The 12,134-nt window shown below is 40.4% G+C and overlaps 1 long non-coding RNA gene across 1 annotated transcript; it reads left to right on the top strand.

Moving 5' to 3' along the window:
* Positions 1-1,035: 1,035 nt before the first annotated feature.
* LOC115992245 lies at positions 1,036-3,590 on the top strand. The gene is made up of 3 exons (XR_004092449.1): positions 1,036-1,285; positions 2,219-2,285; positions 3,253-3,590. It is a non-coding gene; the product is annotated as an uncharacterized LOC115992245 (long non-coding RNA).
* Positions 3,591-12,134: the final 8,544 nt, after the last annotated feature.

Here is a 12,134-nt window from a genome sequence, read left to right as displayed (position 1 = left end):
ATGATTGCTACAATTGCCACAATATGACTTAAAAACGGGAACGCCCAAAGCAATAAAGAGCCAGGCTATAGCAAATCTATTGGCACAGTTTCCGGAAAAAGAAGAATTCCCGCTGGATGATGAATTCCCGAGAGAGGTGGCTATGGCAGAAGAAGTTAGAGAGCAATGGGTGATGAAGTTTGATGGGTCTTCTACTACCCAATTAGGAGGAGTGGGAGTAGTTTTGTATCATGAAGAAGACAAGGCTGTGGTGCTTTCATTCAAGTTAGAATTTCCCTGTTCTAACAATACGGCAGAATACGAAGCCTACCTAACCGGTCTAGCCATGGCCCTCGAAATGGGAATCAAGCATTTAAGAGTAATGGGTGATTTGAACCTAGTGGTCTGCCATACTAAATGGAGCTTCTCCTTAAAGGAACCCAGCCTAACCCTATACAGAGCAATGTCCTAGAAGATGGAGGAAAAGTTCTCAACCTTCGAAATAGAACATACTCCAAGGAACGGAAACCGATTTGCGGATGCGTTGGACTCATTAGGCTCACAAATAATTTTCGAAGGGGATAGCACCAAGATAGAAGTCAGCAAGAGGAAAAAGTCTATTATTAAGATGTTGAAAGAAAGGTTTTAGAAGGACAGTGTGAAGGGGATTGGCGAATCCCCATAAGGGAAGTCTTGATGAGAGGATAAGGCGCTGCAGAATTAAAGATACTAAAAGACTACGTCCTGGTGAGAGAGGCGTTGTGTAACACCCCAACCTAATTGCCTAATTAATTTATGGGTTTATATGCATGTCATTATTTTAATTACTTTTAAGTGCATGAAACTTTGATTTTGTTATATTATAGAACATATATGCCATTTTAATGTGTTAGTTATAACTTTATAAAATTAAGGATATATATATGTGTGTGTGGGTAATGTGTTATTTATTCTTTGTAGGTAAGTGTGAATGCAAAGTTTATATATATATATATATATATATATATATTTATATGTGTGTGTGTGAATACAAGAAAAATTGGAAAAGATGTTTGTGATATTTGTTTCTCCCTAGCCATACACGTACCCAAGCCCCAAAAGTCTTCTTACTTTTCTGATTTTCTTGGCTGCTTCTGAAGTCCAGCAGCTGCTTTTCTTCTTTCTCTATTTCCCCTTTCTTTGTTCTTCTTTCTTCTTCCTTCCTTACACGGCAACATCTCTCCCTCCCTTTCTCACCAAAAATTCTAGTTTCTTTGAAGAAGAAATTAGACAATTAACCCTAAGATTTTATCTTCAAAGTGTGTGGGTAAGTAAGTTAAACCTCATCTGATTTTGTGTATTTTGGATAGTAAAATTTGTTTGTTTATTTTCCCTCTTTGTTCTCTACTCTGTTTCTGGAAGTTGAATTGGTGATTCTGTTTTAGTTACTTGAAGCTTGATGATATTTTGATCAATTGAATGCTTATTAGGGTATTTTAATATGTATACTATAGGTATAAAAATACCCAAATGAAATTAAGACCTATTGCTATTTGTTGATGATTTTGTAAGAATATGTACTGAAGCTGTCTCTGTGACAGAGTTGATGTTTACTACAAGAAAATTCTGTATTAAATTTTATTTTGTGAATTAGGATGCAAGGAGTAGTTTTTATGAATTCTAAGACACATATGGTTGTTATAGAAGTGGTCTCACAGCATTTGGATGAACATAAAATTAGTGGTTTAATTTGTAAGTTGCAAGAAATTCTGTCAGGACAGTTTTGAGTATACTGCATTGTGTGATTTTTAGTAAATCATGGGTTAATGCTTTGACTCCGAAATTTTTATGGTTTATATTGGACATACAGGGGAGTAGTTCTGTAAAATTTCATGACAATTGGAGGTCTGTTGACAGCCCGTTTGTATTTTACAAATGGAGCATACGTGGCTGTAATGAGCAGTGAGCAATATATACTACACCTAACTTTGTGGCTTTAATTCTCAAGTTAGGTTGTATGTTTTGAGTTATAATTTTATACACTCATCCTTTGGTATGTTTGAAGCATATATAAATTTTATGGATTGATTTCTCTATGGTTTGGCTGCAAATATGTTTGATGATTGTATCATATGTTTTGGGAACTTTATGTGATGGGAATTAGGATTTCCTTGAGTTTGAGAGTTAGGTGGTGATTTAGGTATAAGTTTATGTATTAGGAAGAGTTTGTCCATAATAAGTTTTGGTTCTTTTCGTTTAGGTGGCGAGAACGAGAACACGGATACTTGAGCTCCTCATGTACAATCTCTCGCGCCTTCTGTTTTCAGGTAAAGGACTTGTGACGTGTGCTTTTAATAAGTATAAAGTTTATTTCGAAAACTAATATGCATTAAAACTTGTCGATTTGAGATATTACATATAAGCATGATTTAAGTAAAGTATATGTTCGTGAGTTGTTCAACCTTATGTATATGATAATTTTGCATATTAATGCTAGTACCTATGTCACGAACATAATATTTTAGAATGAAGTGGATATGCTACTATTATGAAATAATTATGTAAAAGTAAAGCTATCAGAATAATATAGCGTTCAGGTTATTCCACTGTTATGTTCTGAACTCAGCCAATAGGGGTTAATTATTGGCTTTCCATGGAAAGATGTTATCTGTTTGGCCATTTAAAGTAGAGGAAATGGGGTTGCCCGTAACTCTAGGCCATTTAAAGTAGAGGAAATGGGGTTGCCCGTAACTCTAATCTGAATAAGGCCTTCTCCCCAATGTGTACGGACGGCAGGGAGAAATAAAACCTTGAGGAGATGTGCCATCAGGCCTCTCAAAGAGGACAATATCATGCACACGAGGTTACCCAAATGTGATGAGGCCTTCTCTGTACAGACTTATCAAAAGTGGACTAACTAATATGTTATGAATAGCTACATTATGTTATTGAGCATGAGAGAATGATTTTGTTAAAATGCATTATGAAAATTAAAAGCTCTCATGAAAAGAAGTTTATGATGAAACATTTTATAGTCTTTGTTATAAAGATAAGGTTACGAAATTATACGTATGTTCCCTATTATGTCCTTTAATTTTTTTTTATATGAAAGGAAAATGAAATATTTTTATTTCAAAAGTTCATAAGTTATTTAAGAGCAATATGAATAGTATGAAGGCTGTTTGATCAAAGTTGGCATATCCATAAACTATTTGTTTTACATGCATTCTTATTAAAGGCCCATGGAGCTTTAAAACCTTACTGGGCTTCGCAGCTCACCCTATTATATTTCAGTGCACAGGTTCTTCCTGGAAGCAGCGAGAGTATGAGAGGTGGCAAGGATTCTGTGTTTTCTCGTTTTATTAGAATGTAGAGTTTTGTTGTATAGTAGTTAGCTCTTTTGATGTATAGAAGGAATCAAGATGTACTTGATCCTTTGAGCACATATGTAATTCGGTACTGTAGTCTATTTTGAACACCAGTTGTATGTCTTTGGGGTTAGGTTTGTAATAAGAGTTTTGCTAAACGTTTAGCTATGTAAATTTTTACTTGAATACCTTAAGTTTCAGACAGGTGGTATTTGTTTCCAAGTTTGAAGGAAATGAAATGTCAGGGTTGCCATCATTTTTGTATATATTGGCTTTTATGCAAGACAATAAGCAGGAATTGAACAAACAATTCTTGATATGTACCTTCAGTTAGGTTGGTTCGTGTTAATATTGAGGTAAACTTGATATTAACATGCCGATCATGCTCTAAACTCTGAAATATAGGTTTGGGTCGTGACACGTTGTACTGCAGGATGCCAGGTGGGGTCTTGTCTAGATGCGTGGGGTAGGAGGAGGCCCATAGAAAATTGAAAGAAGTACACAACAAGACTTGCGGATCCCGCAGGGAGGTCAGCCTTTACCACAGACTTCAAAGGGCAGGCTTCTACTAGCCAAGTATGGGTAAAGATGCAGATCAAGTCCAAACCCAGTGTGGGATCTGCCAGCTCACAGCAGACAGAGAGGAAAGTTACGCTGTGTTCACCAGCGAGGATTGGAGAAGCCCATTCATGCAATACTTGACAGAATGTATTCTGCCGCAAAAGCACAGTGAAAGATACAAGCTTAGGAGGCTGGCAACACGTTACTTTTTGCATAATGAATCCTTTTCAAGCTGCTAGTGTCCAAATTAAATCCAGACCTTGGAATGAAGCCAATCATTCAATTATTACGTACTCTCCATAAAGAAGCCCAAATCTACAAGCTGCTTGCAAACTGCTCTTTGTCCATTATTGGGTCTAGCAAATCGATTCAACAACCTTGAAGAGTTGAGAAGTTTTCTTTGAAGCACCTCAGAGGATTTACGCCTAGAGTGGCATTAATGATCATGATCTTTATGATATTTCTAAGAAAGAATGTATCAGATCACTTGTACTGCGCAACTCCACCATCACTTTTCAAGTTATGAATCTCATTGATACCCATGTCTCATCCTAGAAGAACTTTGTGACAATGACAAACTCAAAGCTCCTTCTTTGAACTTGTGGACAAGAGGGAAATAGCAAAAACAATTGCTGACACACATTCTGCCATGAATAGAGTTGCTTATCTTCTTGCTACAGAAAACTATTACATGGTTTTTATTGAAGGTGTTTTGCTGCAAAGGCATTCTGCCATAAGAATAAAGAAGCATGATGTCCTAGAAAGATGTGGGTATGTCATGAGAAAATTCTATATTAGAAGCCGCTGACTTTTGGCTATTACTAGCCAACCATGAAGCAAGAAGCAAGCTCCATCTAAATATGCCCATACTCAAAGCAAGCGAAGAAGAAACCCAAGGAATATGGGTCTTAGTAGCAAAAGCCAGCAAAAGGGGTCGTGGTCATGGAATCTTGGCTAGAAGCTGGCAAAGGAACCATGGTTATGAGCTCTTGGCAAAAGCCCATAGTGGGGGCTACACTCAATCAAACCTGCAAAGGAGCCATGATTGCAAGTATTTGGAAAGAATCTACAGAAAGGTTTGTTGAGGGCCATTTGTGAGAAAGAAAGCCCAATAACAAGGGCAACAAAGAATTAACAAAGTAGACAGCAAAACCATTAGGCTCAAGTGGCAAGAATAATGGATCACAGGCCCAAGAAATAAACAAATGGGTCTCGAAGAGGCAAGTAGGCTCAAAGAAGCTCGGAAAGAAAGAAATAGCATCCCATGGGTAGTGTATGAGGTAGAAAAGCGAGAAAGGGCTGCCGCAGGCCCAAGGTAATGCAAACTAAGAAAGTAAGGGGTTTATGGCAGGCCCATAAACCCCAAAGATGAGAATAAGGTTATTGGGCCAGGGAAGCCCAATAAAGTTAGTAAAAAGCCCATGGGAATGTGGAATTAGTAAAAGGGCCGAGGAAGCCCAAAGAAAGCAAACGGGCCGAGGATGCCCTAAGGAAAGCCCAAAGGGACATGGGAGCCCATAAGTAAAAGCAAAATAGTGGCCATGCCAAGCCATTAAGAGAATGAATAAATGGCTAGCCCAAAAGAGGCCCAGCAGGATTAAGTTATTACAGTAGAAATAACAGTACGACATTGCAAAAAAATAAAGGAAACCAAGGAATGGGCCAAAGAAATGTAAGGCCCATCATCAAATAAAGCCCAGCTCTTGAATGGAGCGGGAAAACAAAAAACAGCCCACATAAAAGGTCAAAAAATACGGACGGCGAGCCTCCAGACCACGGCAGACGAATGGGCAGTAGGCAAGTTATGGACACATATGGAATGAAGGCAAGCGCAAGTCCCAGGCACCACCAGCCTGTACCCAGCCAATATAGAGCATGGTGAGGTCGGGAGGTTAGAGGATCAGAGGGCATGGTTTGGTGGTGGGGAGAAGGGAAAATTTTATTTTTATGGTTCCGGCTTAGGCTCTTTCGGGGAGGTGTCCTGCTGGGATGGCTTACTACACAAAAGAGACAAGCTGAGTTAGAACCATTAGGTGCATGCCATGAGGGATAGGGAGAGAGAAATAACCCTGACCGTGGCAGGAAAGGGTGCCACGGTAGACTAGCAAACAAAATACTCTTCCTTGTCTGGAGATGGGAGGGCGACACACAGACGGAACAGTGATGGTCGGCCACTACACCCAGATTAGACAAAGGGAATTAAGGGTTAAAACAGTAAAATCGGGTCACGGCAGGCACTATAAAAGGAGGATCTTGCTGTGAACAGGAAACAATGGAACTTAGAGAAGGAAATAGAAAACTTAAAAGAAATAGCAAAGAAAACAAAGTGAGAAGAAATAAAAAGAAACAGTGAGAATTAGAAAGGTGGGCATGCACCAGTAGATTAATCCCTTCTCTCCCTCATGAAATTCGGCCCTCTGTAACAGAAAAAACTCGAAAATACCTACGCAGAAAACCATTTAGGCCAGTTTCCCTCAAGGCTGTTAACCTCTACGGCAGGATTCTTTCCTGAGAGATTGACAGCTTTGAGGAGGGACGTTTTCCCCTTTGTGGCTCTGCTCCTGCGGATTGAATTTCCGGTCGATTAATCTAGTATTCCGATCAACCCATGATTATAAACATTTGATGTTTCTCTGTTATTCTTTCTTTCTCTTCCGTAAAAAAGAAAAACAAATAGTATTGTTATTATAATTGATGTTAAGGGTTATTTGATTAATTCCCCATTTAAATGGCTAGATATTTTCTATTTATTCTATTATTATTATGTCTGCCTGCCATAATTTGTTTGAAACAGTTCCGCCTGCCGTGAACACGTTCCTGGCAGACTTGGCCAAGTTTGAGCATAAGCCGGACCACCTTAAGTTGAAGCTGGACCAGTCCCAACTCTCTTATCCAGAAAACTTGGGCTTAGTGCAGTAGGAGGCAGTCTAATACCACTAGCACAGCCCACCCCCTTACAATTGGTGACTCCGCTGGGGAGTTGGGAAGCAAATAGGGCCAAAAAGAAAAAAGAAAATAGAGCCCCTCGCAAATAATGCCACCAAAGTTCAGGACGACATGGAATATGAGTGTCGTACCCTCGCAAGCAGAATCCAGGCCAACAACGCCTCACCAACAGCAACTTAACTAAACAGAAGGTGCTAACAGAACGGGGGCTGATCCTCAGGCTCAGACAAGAGTCCCCGCAGACAATGTCAACACTTTCATTGAAGTATTGCAATCACTGCAGCTCTCGCAGCAACAAATGATGGAAGAGATCCGTCAACTGAAAGCAGACAAAACAAAGGAAAAAGGTAGCTAGCATGACCCAGATCATGCAGCAGACCGAGAGGAGACACTGGCAGGAGGTGTCCCACGGAATGCTGAAGAACACTTCATTACTATGGCTGAAGTAGCGGCTCTCCTGGAGCAAGAGAGAGCCAGAACACCAAAGGAGAGGTTTTACACACGAAGACCTCCTTACCCTCTAAAGGTACTCAGTAAACCATACCCCGAGAGGTATGAGCCAAGGGCCTTTACGCAATACGATGGCAGGAAGGGAAGTGCAGTAGAGCACATGAGCAAATTTACTGATACCCTTGGCCCTTACGTAGCAGACGAAGACTTATGTCTGCGGCAATTTTCAAAGTCACTATGTGATCGGGCATACACCTGGTACATTGGCTTAAAACCAGGATCGATCCCAACTTGGGATGACATGGTGGATGTATTTTGTACTAAGTACTTCCACGGAGAAGAAACGGTAACGCTCGTAACCCTGCAAGCAACCAAGCAAAGGAATGGCAAAGATTTGATGGAATATATCAAACGGTTCAGGGACATAGCACTTGATTGCTATGACCATTATGAAGAAAGGACCTTAGTAGAACTGTGCATGACCAACATGATTCGGGAATTCAGAGCTGTCCTGGAAAATCTGGAGATTTCTCAGTTTGCACAACTATTGCAGAAAGTTAGAAAGACGGCTCAGTTTGTATAACCCAGTTCATACAAAAGGAACGCCCTGCAGGCTATGGCAGTGTCCACAGGAGAGCGGAGAAGGAAAACAGAAGGGTGGGAGTATGATATGCCCCCACCCCTACCATGTACTCCAAAGGAGCTGGATGTGCTGCTTGACAAATGGATAGCGGACGGGATCTTTAAACCCAACCAGGTTTCCAGAGAGCCCACAGAGGAAGAAATGAGAGATCCTCACTTCTGCCGCATGCACAACTGTGTACAACATCCCACCGCAGAATGTTGGGCGCTTCGCAGGCTGGTGCACCGTAGGATTAAAGAAGGCACATTGGAGCTAACCCAGCAGGAAGTCCAAAGAAACCTGCTCCCAAACCACAAGGGAAAGGGTGTAGCAGCAGTAGTAATATGCGCAGACCCAGGAGAAGACGAGGAAGAGAACTTGGCCCTACCTGCCGTGACGATTACCACTCTTCAACAGAGTGCCAAATTAAAAAATCTATTTGACCAGTTAGGACTTACAGCAAAAGAAAGAAAAATAACCACAAAGGCTTTGATAAGTATTGCCTCCAGGGCAGGGGTGGAGTGCTTGTCAGCAGAAATGCCAAAAGATAGAGCCCTCCTACAGGAATCAACAAAAATCACATTCAGCAGTTAGGATATGGAGGTGGGACACCCGGATCACAAAAGGCCTCTCTATTTAGCAGCATCTATAAATCAAATCCCCATCAAGAGGGCCCTGGTGGATACAGGTGCTTCCGTAAACCTCATTCCGTTGAGCATCTTGCAAGCAGCAGGAATTTCAGAAAGAAAGATCCAAGGATGCCCGATGGAAGTAACGGAGTTCAGTGGAAGAGGTGAGTACACCACAGGCCACATTCAGTTGTGGTTGAAAGTAGGCCCTATAGTTTCTTTAGCTCATTTCCATGTGGTCAGAACGGAGGTATCCTATCATGTGCTTTTGGGAAGGCCCTGGTTACACAAACACCGACTGGTCCCATCCACCTACCACCAATGTGTGAAAGGAAGATTAAATGGCAGGATGATACGCATAGCTGCAAACCACTCGCCATTCGAGCAGGCAAAAGCCCACTTGGTGGAAACCATTGTTTTATGACCAATGGGCTCCATCTGGGGAAAACTCGGTTTCAAAGCCACGAGGTACCTTCGTGCCTAGGTGGGAAGATGTCCAAGACGACCCAGAACCCGATTTAAGAGAACTACTGGCGCGAAAGAAGAAAAGAAAAGAAGCGCCTGCCGTAGAAGAAACACCTCAGTGCATCAGGGTCCGAGGTCTTGATGGCAGGATTGTGTATAAGTTATGAAGGTGCGTGGGGCCCACGGGTGAGATGTAAGTGGGTCCCACCCAAAAAGGGCAACACAAGAGTTTCGCGTATTGCGTCGCTGAAGAAAGTTTGGGAATGGCCTTTCCACACTTGGGGGCTAGATTTGGTAGGGCCAGTCAACCCACCATCACGTGGATACATATGGATATTAGTAGCTACAGAATATTTTACTAAGTGGGCAAAAGCAGTGCCACTCCGTAAGGCCACAGGGGGAGTAGTGGCAAACTTCATCAAAGAAAATATAATTGTGAGGTTTGGGCTGCCCCACAGGATCATCAGTGACAATGGCATGCCATTTGTCAACAGTGATGTAAGAAGGATGCTAGAGTTCTACCAAGTCAAGCACCACAAGTCATCACCTTATTACCCTCAAGGGAATAGGTAGGCAGAGGCAACAAACAAAACTCTCATAAAGATCATTAGTAAAAGGAGCCAAGAGTATACGGGAGGATGGGTGATGCACCTGCCAGATGCTCTCTGGGCTTACAGAAAATCACCAAAGTCAGCCACAGGCTTTTCACCCTTCTCCTTAGTCTACGGAACTGAGGTAGTGAGTCCGTAAGAAATAATGACACCATCTCTAAGGGTCATGCAGACGCGAGAAAAAGAAAATGAGGAAGAAGTCTTTGCGGCAAAAAGGTTCGAGGACCTAGAAGGACTTGATGAAAAGAGAGAAGAAGCCCAAGAACGCAACCGAAGATATAGGCAAAAGATGACTGAAGCCTATGGCAAGATGACCAAGGAAAGAGTGTTTGTAGAAGGACAACTAGTGTTAAAGGTGGTAGACTATGTCAGGTGAGGCCTGGCAGGACCATCTAAGTTTGCACCAAAGTGGGAGGGACCCCTTGTGATAAGGGAAGCGCATCAAAGTGGGTATTATCGCCTAACTCAAATGGATGGTAGGGACTTGATGGATCCCATCAATGGGAAATAGCTGAAACGTAAACCCATCGATATTTACAATATTTTCTTACCAAACCTGTAGAATTTGAAATCCCTAAATCAATAGAAAACCTAATTGAAGACATATAATTAAAACATAACTTTGAGGCTGTGTTCCATTTAAACCAATTTTAATCTGAATTTTAACCCATATTAATCAAATAAAATTGAAACTTGAAAAAGATCAGATTGGAATTCTTCATACCTGAAAAATCGTCCAACATCAGAAACTGAAAACAATCCAAATTCTTCAAATCAGTCCTGAAAATCAAATGCCCAGAAAGGGGGCCAAAAAATAATCAATGCCCAGATGATAAAATCTCAAGAACAAAATAACTATGAATCAAAATTGACATCAGCCAGATGAGTTGTGGTTGAGAAAAGGAGGGAGCTGCATTGAATGAGAGAGTTAAAGAAGAAGAAGGAGATGGGAGTGAGCTTGAAATAGAGAGAGTTTGATCGAGGGTATTGTTAGGGCTGAGTTTGCGTTTGAGAGATAGGTTTGAGATAGTTGCAGCTGAAACCTACGATTTGTAATTTGTATTTGGTGGAAAAGAAAAAAGATTTATTATTATTTATTTAAGTATTGGCTAAAACCTACGGTTTGTAATTTGTATTTGGTGGGAAAAAAAAAGATTTATCATTATTTATTTAGGTATTGTTGACGTGGAAAATTATGGGAGCTTAAAAAGATTCGGATATATATATATATATATATATAGATTAAGAATGAGTAGAATATAAGATTTCATAATTGCCAAGTGTTATAGTTCAACTGGTTGGTACTTCTTGATGTTTTCAATGGAGAAATCTAAAGTTTGAATTCCTTCTCCCCATTATAAGTTCTAACTATTGAATTATTTAAAAAAAAAAAAATCAAAACTAATATATTTCCACCAATTTTGTTAGGGACACAACTTATTCCACAATTTATTGAGATAGCAAATTGTTTAAAAAGATGTATCCCTAGACTTATTTATATTTCCACCAAATTAAATATTTCCTAGGGAATTGGAAAAATACCAAATAGTTAGAATTTGGCAAAACTACAAATTATGACATTTAAATTTGGTCCATTGTTATGTTGGTCTAGTAAATTTTATTTTTATCATTTTGGTCATGTAAGTTCTTAGGTGCTGTCACAGTTAGTCATTCCATCTGTAAGGACCAGATTTGAGTTCTTGGCCCAAAAAATGGATGGACTCAAGTCCAACAAGCCCAACAAGCCCAACACAATGAATTTGTAGAGAGTATGTTGGAAAATTGGGCTAAAATGAGTTGGACAACAAATAAAGTAGGCTCAAATGACAAGAATAGGAAGATATATTGATTTAAAGTAAAGATAATCGTCATCGACACAGTCCGAGGAGATCAATTTTTATATATTTCTCACAAGTTTGATTACAAGTTTGATTACAACTTTGGTTCCTGATTGCTACATTGTTTCTCTCTTGGTTTCGATCCCTTTCTCTCAGTGCTTCCCTCTCCTTTTACCCTCCACGTGCAGGCTAGATGGTTGGTGTTGATACTTATCCCATCAGCACCTTCCTGAAGTCTATATGTAATAGCTGTAAGGCTAAAAACCACTATTTAGGTATCACATCCACATTAATGTGGTTAGAAGGTTAGTTGTAGAGCATCTAATGCGATGATAGCAGCTTTCTCCTTAGATATTTTAAGACTTCCCCCTGTCCTACGTTTTTGTAATGCTTATCCGTATCAACAAATTTCCTAGAACGTTCCCCTGGATGGCAAACCACCACCTCGAACCTCGGCTTTGGTTAGCCGAGGAGGCATTCATCCTCAGACCACTCTTATGGGTTCTTATAACCAAAACTAACTTCTTCATTTACCAACATGGACTCCCCTGACAATGTTTACCCCTCCTTAGATGACTTCACATCCTTAGATTGGGCCCCAAGCCCAATATATACATAGGTAATGAGCTCCTGGACCCAATACCCCTACAATAGCCCCTCGAAATTCTTCTTTCTAGCTCCTCAGG

Source organism: Quercus lobata, chromosome 1, assembly GCF_001633185.2.
Source record: "Quercus lobata isolate SW786 chromosome 1, ValleyOak3.0 Primary Assembly, whole genome shotgun sequence".
NCBI classification, from domain to species: Eukaryota; Viridiplantae; Streptophyta; class Magnoliopsida; order Fagales; family Fagaceae; genus Quercus; species Quercus lobata.
This window is presented reverse-complemented; position numbering and strand designations above follow the sequence as displayed.